The sequence below is a fragment of the Chironomus tepperi genome, unplaced genomic scaffold, assembly GCF_022539635.2.
Source record: "Chironomus tepperi strain 1889 unplaced genomic scaffold, CSIRO-AGI_Ctep_v1 contig_74, whole genome shotgun sequence".
Taxonomy (NCBI): Eukaryota; Metazoa; Arthropoda; class Insecta; order Diptera; family Chironomidae; genus Chironomus; species Chironomus tepperi.
Window position 1 is genome coordinate 765,583 of NW_027226196.1, and position 13,965 is coordinate 779,547.

At 31.5% G+C, this 13,965-nt stretch overlaps 1 protein-coding gene across 2 annotated transcripts in view; it reads left to right on the forward strand.

Moving 5' to 3' along the window:
- Window positions 1-13,965, forward strand: part of Cht2 (Chitinase 2) — a 38,798-nt gene that overhangs the window by 11,735 nt on the left and 13,098 nt on the right. The gene's annotated exons all lie outside the window — the stretch shown is intronic.

Consider the following 13,965-nt stretch of genomic DNA (forward strand, 5'->3'; position numbering starts at 1 on the left):
AAATTAGTAAATGTCATAAACGTCACTGAGATTGGTATGGTTTTGAGACACTTTTTTATGAAATAATTTAGCTAGATAATGACCTGGACTCTGGCATGAAACAGGATTTCATCGGAATTCCTCCTGAATTGTGCTTCAGGAATCTGTGTTTCTGATAGGAGTGCATTACAGTTTATTTAAATTAATTATATTTCTGTGTAAACATCCAGAAAATGATTCTTGGAACTAAAGATACTTCCATCAACTAAGTTTGAATCAACCCTACGGCTACACCACTGTATATGACAAATACAGCTTTTTTAAAAATTTCCCAATCCATTTTTGTTTTTCTAATTTTTAAATGAAAACTCTTTTGTCCAAAAATTGCCAAACCACACTCTCAACTATGATTGCTGATTGTTGAAGCTCTTCTGAAAACTCAATCGACATCTAACGCAATGAAAATCAAGAATTTTCCAAATAAAATTTAATTATCATTTCCTCGGTTTTAATAATTTAATTTGAGTAAAATTTTTCAATAAAAGTTTTCTGTTTAATGTCAGCTCCAGTCGAATATCAATTATGTTAAGTACTTATTGGATTTTTATATTTTTCATGGCAAATATTTGATTTTAATTTATAAAAACTGTGTCATGATGAGGAACAATCTGCTTCCGTATTTTATGTGAATTTTGAATGATTTTAATATCATTTTAAGCACAATGTGAGATGACATTCTTGTCATAATTTTGATACACGTTAAGAAGATAAAAAAAAAGTTCCAAAAAAAGGCAGGAAGCTGTCATTTCATATCTTGTATCTGCCATTACTTCTCCTGTCTTACCTCCAGACATGTAGAAATAAGCAAATAATTAAAAAACTTTTTTTTATGCTCATTTTATGTACGTGAACCATAATGAAGTTGTAATGTTGATATCATACTGCACATAAATAGAACTTCCAATATTGTTGTTTGTGGATGGTAAAATTCATGATGACTTCTCATCAATTTCATTAATTATAATTATGTGAGCTTTAAGTAAATGAGAATTTTATTCATTCTGCCATAAAAATTTTCAGATCTTGTTAGGACTTTTTTTTTTATTGTGCTGCATGAAAATTCTCTATGGAAGTAAAAAAATCAACAAATGAAAACAAACAAAGATTTCCATGGAAATTATTAGGAAAACATTCTGTTGATTTGTAAAAAAGAGAACAATATGGAGTTTTATTCCAATTAAAAGTTTATGGATTATTGAAAACTATGTAAAGGATTGAAAGTTTATTGATGCAAATTAGTTGCATAAAATTTTAATGATTGATTTGCATTGTTAAATTGTTTACGCAAGCAATTTGCCGATAAAATAGCAAATTTGCTGTTTTATGAACTTAAATTGTTACTTGCTTTTGGATGTGTTGAACAAAATGGTCATTTATGATTACATTTACTTAAAGAACTAGAAAATTGATTTAAATATTCACGAAAATGTTTATTCTTTGAAGTTTAAAAACAAACTAAATGTTTATATGAAGGGGAAAACAACTATAGAAAGGGTTAACAACTTTAAAAAGGGGAAAATCAACTACAGATACAATTCAAATTTTAAATGACGGTTGATGCATTTTTTTAACACTTATTCACATGCTCTTACCTGACAGTCATCAGAAGTTGCTTCGAGACGTGGAAAAATTGCCAACTTTTAAATTTTAATCCGCTCAGAACAGTATCTCTCTTATTATTGCTGTTACGGCTTTACACAGCAACCTTCATCAGCTTTATTCGTGCATTACTGACAAATTTTAATCTCCCATAATCATTTTTTTCATGTCAATTAATTTTTATTCCATTTCAATTGACTTAAAATTTTCCTTTTTTTTTACTGCTATATAAAAGCGACACTGAATATAATAATGATGTTAAATTTGCTGAAATTTCCTCCATGACGACCTCAGCGAGAGATCGGTTTGGTTGATGGCGTTGAAAAAGATTGTTACGAGACATGAATAATTAGTTCTCTATTATATATATATTTTTTTTGGTTTAGGAAAATGAATGGAAATGAATTGAAGGAAAATGTGTGATGAAATTAATGTTCGGACATGCTACGCATCGAAAAAGCTCGGTCGTCATTTCAAAAAAAAAACCATCATTGGGAATGTGAAATTTGTGTTCGATCCATGCACGATTACATCGAATGAATATTAATTAATTTGTGCTTGAAATCCTCCCTCCCATCCAACAACAATAAAACCAAATTTTCTCATCTATAATCGTAGGAAGCAATTGGTGCATACCGTCGTTATACTATTTCGCATCGAAACATTTCAATCAATTCGGATTTTTTTTTCTTTCTTCTCCATCTCGTTCTCGTTGATGCTTTTTTTTTTTTATTTCGAAATCCTGACATTGTTGTGAATTGTTTTGTATGTATTCCACCTGTTCTATTTGCTCGATGATTAATTTCTATTCGATATGATGAATTGGCATTCATTCTTAATCGAATTTTTTTTCTCCTTTCTAATTTTACTTATCAACGATTCTTTTTTTTTGCTTTGTGAATCGATGAAAGGGAAAAACTATTTGGTTAAGTCTGAGTGAATTTAGGGGTTAAGAATATAGAGGGAAATATGGGGTTTTAACGTTTTTAAGGGGGGTTTAAGGAAGGGAACCAGAATAAAGTTAAGGAAGGAAACAGCATAACGTGCTCGATCGGCACATATTCAAATATTGCCATTATGGCAACGTGGTGACGATATTCTTGGAACCAAGTGGTAGTTGTTGGGCGGAAACAACTATATTTGCCAAGTGGCCGTTACTTGTTTCTAGTTATACTGCCACCACGTCGCAATGGTTGCATCATTTCAATAGGTGCCGATCAGGATGTTTGCTAAGACATCGCTTCATTACCATATTGACGGTAAGATGATAAGCTGCACCAACGGCACCATGACGATAGGTTTCGACTGATTTTTACCTCGAAATTTCCAATTCACAGGATTTTCTTACTCAAAAATGGAAGAGAAAATCTTTCAAATCAGTAATACTCAACTTAATTGATGTGGCTCTATTGTCTACTGTCTATATGTCAATTATCAATTTTCTAGATGACAGTTAGTTATTAGTTTATTAATGTATTTTAAAAGATACATGTGTCAGTGTCCATCAAGTAGAACGGTGACCTAACGAGTTTAGTGAAACACTATATATGGGTTTTTTGTGCTAATTTGTGAAAACAAGAAAACAACTTTTAAAAATTTTGTGAAGGTTCCTGCACCGAGATATGAGCATTTAAAGATGCAATTTTTGACGTTCTGGAAGTCAAAATGTAACTCCAACATAACAGCACCAAAAAATTTGAAACTTTGCTGTTATTTTGTGCAACCCATACCCAGTAAAATAAGCCAAAAAATTTTTTTCAAAAAAGTTCCGCTACAGAGTTATATCCATTTTTCGATTTAAGTGCCGAAAAAGTAGTGAAAAACTCGAAAAATTTTCACACTTTTTAATCTGAAATCTACAAACCTTCACCAAAATTCTTTAAATTTTGCCTGTTTTTTGTGCAAGAGTTACCTAACAAAATAAGCATAAAATAATTTTTGGATGTAGCTTATGTGGTAAGATATAGCCGTTTTCCCGTGCAACCTAAACTCAAAAAATTCAAAGTTTTTTACAATTTTGCATGGAAATTACGCAAGACTTTACCAAAATTATTGAAAATTCTCCTGAATATTATGCATATATTATTTGTTTATAAAAAGTTTAGTAAAATATAATTTTTTGATTATATATAGAAATATAGCCATTTTCCTCTCCAAGATAGTGAAAAAGTTAGATTTTTTTTAGATTTTTAGCTCTAACTTCAACAGGAAGTAACAAAAATTTTTTTAACTTTGTCTAATTTATTTGCAAACATTACTTAATAAAACAAAGCAAAAAGATTTTTTGAAAAAAATTATTTGAAAAATTATGGCAATTTTTTTCATATATGAAGGTGTAAAAAAGTATTAAAAATCTCTATTTTTTCATATTTTTAACTCTCAGAAGTGCAAATCTTGATTAAAATTTATGAAACTTTTTTTGTTTTATTTAGTAATGATTGCAAATAAATCAGACAAAGTTAAAAAAAATTTTGTTACTTCCTGTTGAAGTTAGAGCTAAAAATCTAAAAAAAATCTAACTTTTTCACTATCTTGGAGAGGAAAATGGCTATATTTCTATATATAATCAAAAAATTATATTTTACTAAACTTTTTATAAACAAATAATATATGCATAATATTCAGGAGAATTTTCAATAATTTTGGTAAAGTCTTGCGTAATTTCCATGCAAAATTGTAAAAAACTTTGAATTTTTTGAGTTTAGGTTGCACGGGAAAACGGCTATATCTTACCACATAAGCTACATCCAAAAATTATTTTATGCTTATTTTGTTAGGTAACTCTTGCACAAAAAACAGGCAAAATTTAAAGAATTTTGGTGAAGGTTTGTAGATTTCAGATTAAAAAGTGTGAAAATTTTTCGAGTTTTTCACTACTTTTTCGGCACTTAAATCGAAAAATGGATATAACTCTGTAGCGGAACTTTTTTGAAAAATTTTTTTGGCTTATTTTACTGGGTATGGGTTGCACAAAATAACAGCAAAGTTTCAAATTTTTTGGTGCTGTTATGTTGGAGTTACATTTTGACTTCCAGAACGTCAAAAATTGCATCTTTAAATGCTCATATCTCGGTGCAGGAACCTTCACAAAATTTTTAAAAGTTGTTTTCTTGTTTTCACAAATTAGCACAAAAAACCCATATATAGTGTTTCACTAAACTCGTTAGGTCACCGTTCTACTTGATGGACACCATGTGTCACAATATAGAATGCTGTCTGAAGCGATGTAGATTGTGTCTTTCTATTCAATATACCAAGGGCGAATCTATGAAATGGAGTCAACATCCTCTCGCAAAAAGACCTATAGCTATTCAGATATTTTGAGATCCAGAGCTGCGCAAGAGCGATTTGCTGCTAATTATTATTTAACGAGTGAGGTTGCGCCAGACCACTGCACTCAATAGACCTACAGTTCATATTGGGATCAGAACATCCACCCAAATTTGGACCAAATTCATCAGCTTTTTAGTTCCAATCAATAAAATTCACAACATTCCCATCAAAAGAATTTCCGGCAATGCCTCAGAGTCCACAAATTTCCATTTTTCTTAAAATATATCAGAACTGTCCACAAAATCTCTAGAGATTTATATAGCCTACTTTGCAAATCTTTTGTTTAGTTATCCTAAGTCCATTAATCAGTTAGTTCACTTATGATATTTTGACAAAAAAGGGTTAGACTTTCTCTATTCATAACCCCTATAAAGTAGTAAAAACAGACTTAATTTGGGTCAGTCGAACGAAATAAATGGTTGAAAAAAGATAAAAAAAAGTATAAAGGTACAGGAGAAATTCTTTTCATAATTCAAAGGATTGTATTTCCCCAAAAGGATACAGATAAGTGCTTTTGAGCATTTTTAATCGATTATCGATCTATTTTTCATTATATTTGAAAAGGATAAGATGTTTACAGAACTTTAATCATATTTTGAGCTCTTTAAATGCGGCATTATTAAGTTATGACGTATAAGATGGATGGGAAGGGGTTGAATTGCGATTTGCAACAGTGTAATGTCCAACAAGCTTAAATTCTAATTACTTTTCAAATAAATTAAAGCAAAATATTTACGTTCAATTATTCTGATAAGGACATGAATATTCGATTGATGGTCAAACTTCCTCAATATAAATCACCTACAATTTACTTAATTTCCGTTTAATGTTTGCGTTTGCAATTTGTCACGTTACCGCAATATATATATTTTCATATAGATCATTTAATCAGTAAGTAAACATTCGCATGTGATGAGACCATGTTATTGATAGCAAAATAAACATCAGGAATAATGTGTGGGTTCCCCCTTCATGCTCATGGATATAAAGCATGAGCTGATAAAAATACGTTCTTATTTTCTCAATATTTTCTAATTCATTTTTCATTGAATGCTGTATTTTTGTAACATTAATGACGAAGACATCTCAATAAAAATATTTATATTTTTTATGGATGTTTGATCCGAATTACACAACGTGTTCCTTAGGGCATCGTTGTGTCACCGTATTAACGGTTGAATGCGAGCCTTGATGGAACTGTAACGGCTCATTTCGACCCATATTTATGGCAAAAAGTGCAATTTGCACCATTGTACAGGTAGGGAACAGTACAAGTCGAGTAATCGATCCGAAATTCGACACAAACCTGGCGTGACTATGACTTGGTGTCGGATTTGGTTTAGTCAGAGTAACGCCGGTATCTGCTGGATTATTGATCGATTAACTTCGTGGTAGGCAACCTGTGTGGTGTCAAATATTTTCCAAAATACAATAAACCGCATGACATATGTGATTTCCGTCGTTCCTTACCACCAAGACGTGCCATGGCATAAAACAAGTTACCTACCACTGGATTATCCGATTTGTGCACTTCATCTGAAGTACGAATTTCCTTCTTTTTTTCTCAAAATAATATTTTATTCATCGTTCGAAGGTAAACAATATTATTTTTTTGAAGAAATTTAATCAGAAAACTTTTTCAATGTTTAGGTGCGCTTAGAAAATTGTGTATTGTATCGAATAATTCTGAGAAAAATTGATTTTGTAATTTTATCTTTCACTCAATACACGTGCTTAAAAGTATTTGTTTATTTAATGATATATTTTGTTGTATCTTTGGAAATAACAAACATAATATTGATTGTATCGGATATTAAGAATCAGAACATGAAAATTCAATTTGTTGCAATTTAATGATATTTATTTTAAAAAAGAAAAATTGTGAAATTATGCCTTGAAATTGAAGGATTGAGGTTTTGTTAGTTGTGGGGAAAGATTGAGTTAGTTTAATATACTCTGTTGGATCTAACCAGGGGGCATATTTAGGGAATGGGGCATTGATGGGGCATATGGGGATCAATTCTAGTAATCCTGATTTAGAGACGTAGTCATGGGAGATGTTATGCTTAATCTATCATTAAATTGTTTCGCAAGAGTACCGCTACGTCGCCATGTCAACGGCAAGACGCTTAGTTACTCTGACGGCAACATGTCGACTTATTTCGACCAATTGTGCCGCTTGGGTGAGCTTCTAAGTTGAGACACATGTTGAGCAACAAATGACGTAGTTTGTTCTATTTTTTCTCATTTTTATCATAAATACCTTATTTTAGTAACCTAAATAAAGTCATATGATACCATGAAATACATATTCCATTTCCTACGCATGCAGAACTTATGAGTCATCAGACAATTCCAACTAATTGAATACCTGTTTAGTAAAAATTTGTATATAAAGCTATTCATTTTTAGAAACTTGTTAATGAATCACAACAAAGTGATTCAATTTGCACATGAATCAACATTTTGGCAACACATTGTTGATATAAAAGAACGTGAATACACTCGACTTAATTCATCATATTGAAAATCTGAAAAACAAATTTCAAAATGAAAATAATTTTAAACATTGTTAAAATAATGAGCATCCTATCAGCATGTAATGAAAATTCATACAATGTAACATAAATCCTTACACATTCATTTAAAATACTCTCACTGTTATAAATATCGTCACTTGCTCTATCACATCAACATAGCGAACATGACTAAACCATAAATTACCTTCAATTTCCATTAATTACTTAATGTAATCAACTCTACATTCATGTGATTCTCAAAAAGTTTCCATTAAATTCAGCTAAAAAAAGAGTTTTATTTTTCAATGTAAATTTTGCATGTGAAACCGAGAATAGAGCAAAGATACATGAAGACTGAGGGTATCATTAAAGTTGGACATTGAAAACTGAAAATCCATTGAGAAAAAATGTTTTTTTGTGTGCTTAAAAGAGTTTTTTTATTCTCAAAAAATCCAACGATCGAAACAATAGACAGAAAATGCTATGCTGCATGAAAATGTGTCAGATTGTGGCTTTCTTACAATTCAAAAAAAGTTGTGATTGTATCAACAAATAAATTGAACAAAAAAAAAGTTCATTGGAATTTAAAGTTTGTTGAAATTTTTATTGCATCTGTCCAGGAATGTGTAAAGGGATGGGATTTGGGGGTTGACATTTGGGGATGTTTGGAAGTTGCGTACTTACTTACAAACTTATTTTCTGGCTTCGGTTGTACAGATCATCTGTGATCCATGGTCTCTTTCAGTTGATATCCTGATTGATGTCTAAAACTAGATCCATTGCTGGCTGCTCTTTGCCAATTATCAATACAATATAATGTTCAATATCCAACAGTCATAAGTACTTTAGACACCCTCATGTCAGGAAATTAAGTAACGGTTTAAAATAGCCCCAACTCCCAACCATAACGCTTTGTAACAAAATCCTGAACCAAAATCTGCACTTCGTATCAGATTAAACCTAAAGTCCACTCTTTCTGACGGTATTTGACTAAATAAAACAAAAAAAAAATTCCATTTGCATAGACAACAGCCGATTTCTCTTGCACTGCACTAGTACGGCACCCTAAAGCCATACCATTGGAATAGTTTAATTGCTATATTCAGTATGATAAAGTTGCACTCTTATATCATTCCCTACCAGTGTCCACTCCCGTAGAATTCATCCCAATCCCCTAACTCCACATCTGCTACTTCCATTGGCTATTTGTTGTCGAAACTTTTCACCATACTATAAAAATACTTAACATCATTTAGATGAGATAAGCAAAAAGAAAAAGTTTCAAAATTCACACAAATTAGGACATCATGACTATGGTTGTTGTAACCCTAATTTGATGGAGTTAGCATGATGAACTCTATGTACAAAAATTCCAAGTCATTCAACAAATCATAAATCAAACAACCCGTGAAGCTTTAATTACACGAAATTTTTTTTTTACTTAAATTCTCTCAACTCATTGCTCAATAGAATCATCAGCACAGCATTATATTATTATGTGTACACATTTTACAAAACACCACAGACATCCCCGCTAATTAAGTTATCAAAGCGATCAATAATTATTTGATGATGATGATGATGAGGAAAAAAGTTTTTTATTAATTGAATTTTTGTGTGTTAATTTAGTTTTCATTAATATAGCACGCATAAAACAATTGATAATATTATTATTGGATGAGCGTTAAATTGTTCGATGTTTGAGAGGCATGGAAAACACTCACAAACTAAACATTATTAAAGTAAATTTGAGTGTAATTAAATTTTTTGGTAGTTTTGTTTTTTTCCGGGGGTTTGTTGGAGATTGTTGAGAATTGATGGGAGATTTTTTGGATGTAGACAGTTACTGTGAACAGGGGAGTATTAAGAAGAGTTAGGGTCAGTCAATTAATCTCTTCAATTCAGACATAAATACTAGGGTTTATTGAGATGAAAAGTCCATGTTTACTTACTTATTTCTCTGGTCGTACAGATCAATTTTGTCCCTCAGATACCGCTTGAAAATGACCCTATCGATGGCTTCCGTTTGTCAATTTCCATTGCTAAATGCAATACTGTCTTATTTACTTTCTTACGCTAGCCGTACAGATCAACTGTGATCCATGGCCTCTCTCAGAAGACGTTTAAAGCAGGCTCTATCGCTGGCTTCCGTCTGCCAATTACTGTCAACAGCTTCCTTCCATAAAAGTTCACTTCAAAAACTTCTCGAAATTTCTGGTTGTTTCTCTAATAATATTAGTCTATTTAGGACTCCACTCATCCCTATCCATCCTAACAAACCTACATAATCAATGGAGCGTGGTTGATGGGAGTCTGATTCCAGTTCAATTCCGGAAGGATTTTAAAAATTGTCGTATTTCAAAATTTGCTGTCGAAAAATCAGTCAAATTTTAACCGCTCGCACCTATCAACCTCCCTTAGGAGTCTTCTAAAGCTGGTTTTATCGCTGGTTTCCATCTCCCAATTACCTATACCAAATGCCATGCTACCTATGAATTTCAATCAATTTAATCAGAAGAATTGGAAGAAAATCTTAAAAAAAAATGGAAGGTTATCCCATCTGGATGAACTGTAATTGATTTAATTAACATCACATCACTGACGACGACCTATGTATGCTGTACGCTCATATTTCCCTCCTTTACGATGAGTAGTACACGAACAACCCCTTATGTATATGATGAACACTTCTCAGAATTATCTACATCCCTAAACATCAAAGCTTTATCAAAAGCTCATCTTTCCCTTTAAATACATCATTCAGAACCTCCAAATCATCACAAACTCATCTTTATGACTATATTTTTAGTGAAAAAATTTTAATTAGATTGTGGCTTTTTAAAATGCCACGACTTGACATATTTCATGTATATGAAGAAGTAAAACAGTAGCTGAAAAAAAATACTCTTCATTTTATGCATGAGCAAGGATAGAGCGTCGCATAAGCTTGTATACCACGATGATAGATAGATTTACTTACTCATTCTACATCCACATAAACCACATTGTGGTAAAGTTTGGTAATCATTGACTCGTGACTTTTTCGCGCGCAATGAATTCGTGTTTACGGTTTAAACATTTTCTTCAAATGATTTTTTCGTGCTTCTAGAAAGAAAAAAAGCGATGTGAGTCGGGAAGGGTGGGAATCAAGATTGTAGATTTTAAAGGAACATGGAAAAGAGATTAGGAAGTTCATTATGTCATGTGTATTTTATCGCATATTGCTCTACAAAAATAATAATTCTTTTGACAATTTCATGCTTGAATCAGCTGCTTACACAGAGCAAAATGCGTTAATAAGGATTTCTTCGTTTCCCTTCCTTCACAAAACGCGAGGAGTAAAAAAAATGGCAAAGTCGACAAAATGGTTAAAAAAAAAAAAGTTTCGGTACGGTATGTTACCATGTTTCATAATCCTTAACGAGAAGCTTCTCTCTCACTCGTTTCGTCTTTCTGGAAAATTAATTCCTTTTATCTTTGGAATATTTAAAAAAGAGAAAGTTATGGATGAGATGAAATTTGTGTACCTCCATAGAAATATTGTGTCTCAATCGGATTTAAATTTTTTTTTAATTTTTTTTCATGCTTTTCCATTTCTGTGATTATAAAAATGATCAAATGAAAAATGGGGAAAAGAATAAGAAGATATCTTTGTCGGAATGATGAAAGCAAATATTGAAATTTTTTAAGCCTTTTAAGAGTTGGTAGATGCTGACTAGATAGAATGAATCAAACACAGATGATTGAAGTTGAATTATATTGAATTAAAATGGATTTTTTAATGTTTTTGGTAACTTTTATGAACAAGTCAAATCTGCTGTTTAGAGCAAAATTACAAATTAAGAAGACTTCGCAACGAATTAGGGGTGACCATATGGCTGTCAAATTTAGACGGCCTCAATTTGGTGTTAATTTATGCTCAATGTCGACCCGGATTTTATGGAAAAGTCGACATAAGTTAACCCGACTCCATACAAAATTCGAGTCGACTTCGAGCTCTGGTGTAAATAAATGGGTTTGTGCGGATCCTTTAAAGCTTCGTGAAGGAGGCTTTTTCATTTGTGTCTCTCGTGATAATTCAGTTGTAGCTTATATAATAATAAATTGCTCGTTGTTTTGTAAATCAGCCCAAGTGGTGTTGAAAAGCTCCAGTAATGACATTTTATTCGGAATCTTCCGTAAAATTTGTCATTACTCGACCATAGTTATCAACAAGACATTAGATCATGTTGTCCACCAGACCAGGGTCCCCTTAAAATCAGAATTCGGAAAAACCGGAATTTGGACAAATCATAAATCAGAAAATCATTAATCTCTGCTATCCATGCAGTTTTTGCCACACTTTAAGCTTCCGGAAGATTTGTCTTGTGCATCCAAATTACCTTTAAAACGTACATTGTTGCGACACCATAACAACGTATCAAATTCCGCTTTTGCAACAATTCAAATTTCCTAGAAATCGTAATGAGCTACTCAAATGAAAAGAATGTTTTATGGAAAAGTCATAGACATCGATACTGATTTCAATTTATTTTTCATTATTCAAGATTTTGTTATTTCTTTTCAAACACAATGTAAAAGTATTTGTCAGTGTTGCTTTTTAAAAGGGGATTTTTGTCTAGGTAAGGGTAGAATGTTGGATATTAAGACACATTGGTTTGGATTGATAGTGGGGGTTTATACTAGGGTTACACCCTCTCAGCAATTTGGAGCGAATTTTGAAAAAATTTGTAAGATTTGTTTAAGATTTTCGAGGATCTTTAAAATTCAGTGCAGTTAAGAGCAACTTCTGTCCACTTTTTCTCACAAATTTCTTTAAAATTTGTCCCAAATTACTGCGAAGGCACTAGATCGCTTCATAATGATTTTGAAAATGCCATAAACCGTATTTCATGTGTGATTTCGGTCGAGGCTAACCAACAATGTGGGCCGTAGCACAATAAAGCTTGGACAACATTGTAGTATCATCAAAAATTTCAATTTTTACGATATTTTTATTAATTTTTCAATATTTTTCAGATTTTTAATTTGAAAAAATTCTAACTTATCGCAGTCAAATCAGTTTATGACATGATTATCATAAAGAAGAGCTGAAAACTTTTCCGACAAATTAAAAGAAATGAAAAAATTCAAAACCATTTCCTTTCACTTTACTAACTTTGTCAGTTTTTCTTTTCATTTTTATTTTCTATAAGACACAAACAAAAACTGCTTTTAAGTTAAAAGTTTTGCTTTATTCGGATGTAGTGGGGAGAAAAATATGAAAAGCGCTTAAAAAGCTGTTCCAAAACATCTTCACAACCATCGAAAAAAAAAGTTGAAAAAACTTTTAAATAAAAAAAAAAAATTACAAATTATTTTATTAACAAAGGAAAAAAAAGCTTTTTCTGCTGGGACGTATCATACACATTTTTACATCATTAAAATGTCCAGCCTCAGGGGATTTCGGAAAGTTACTCTGGTGAATTTGTTTTGAAATTTTTTTCATTTTCTTCCGAATAACTTATTTGTTCACATGAATTATTCCAATGAGGATTTTTAATTTTATTTTGAATTGTTTGAAAAAATTTTATGCTGAATAATTTTTAATAAATTTTTTTTGGTGCTTTTGGATAAAGTTGTTTTGATTTGAAAGTTTTGTAATTACTTGTTGTGCTTAGATTTGTTTTAAAAAAGTTTTCTAAGTTGAATTCAATTATGTATAAGTACTTTTAAAGTATATTATATCTTATATCAATTATGGCTAATTTCTGTTTACTAAGAAGAAATTTTGATCTGTTTTGTAAATAAGACTAGAGGTTAAAGCTTGGTTAAAGCTTGTTTATGGTTTGTAACGTGACTAATATGCAAAAAATTCCAACAATTCCCGAAATTTGCCTTGAAATTTCCAAAAATTCATAAAGAAAAATTCAAATTTTCCTATTTTTTTCAATAATTGGTCTTAAATTGCAATCAAATTCAGACTATTAAGCTTAATTCCTTAGCGACACAAATTAAAAATTCGTCACCAAAGCCTTTAAAGCTTCGCGCGTCATCCAATCATACTTACTTCACTGACCGCTCAGATCAATTTGTTATCCATGATCTCTCCCAGATGTCGGCTTAAATTGATCCTATCGCCGACTTACTTACAGGAATAATGGTCTGGAGCCTAGAGTACTACAAAAGGCTTTCCATCTGACTCTTTAACTTTCCATATCAGGATCGCTGACTACCGCTTGGAAATTTTTAATAAAAAAATGTAATACTGTCTCTGTCGACAGATTCCTTCCATTTCTCTATGGTCGTACAGGTCAATTGCGTATTCTTAAGCTGGGTATATAGTTGAGTTCCGTCTACTTATTAAAAATTCTATGTTATCTCTTTCAACAGCTTCTTTTCATGAGTTTCTAAACCATTTTCGCGTTATTTTGCCTTTATTATAGATTATCACTATACTTTCTCGAAATTCTGATTCCAACTTTTGAAACTTTCG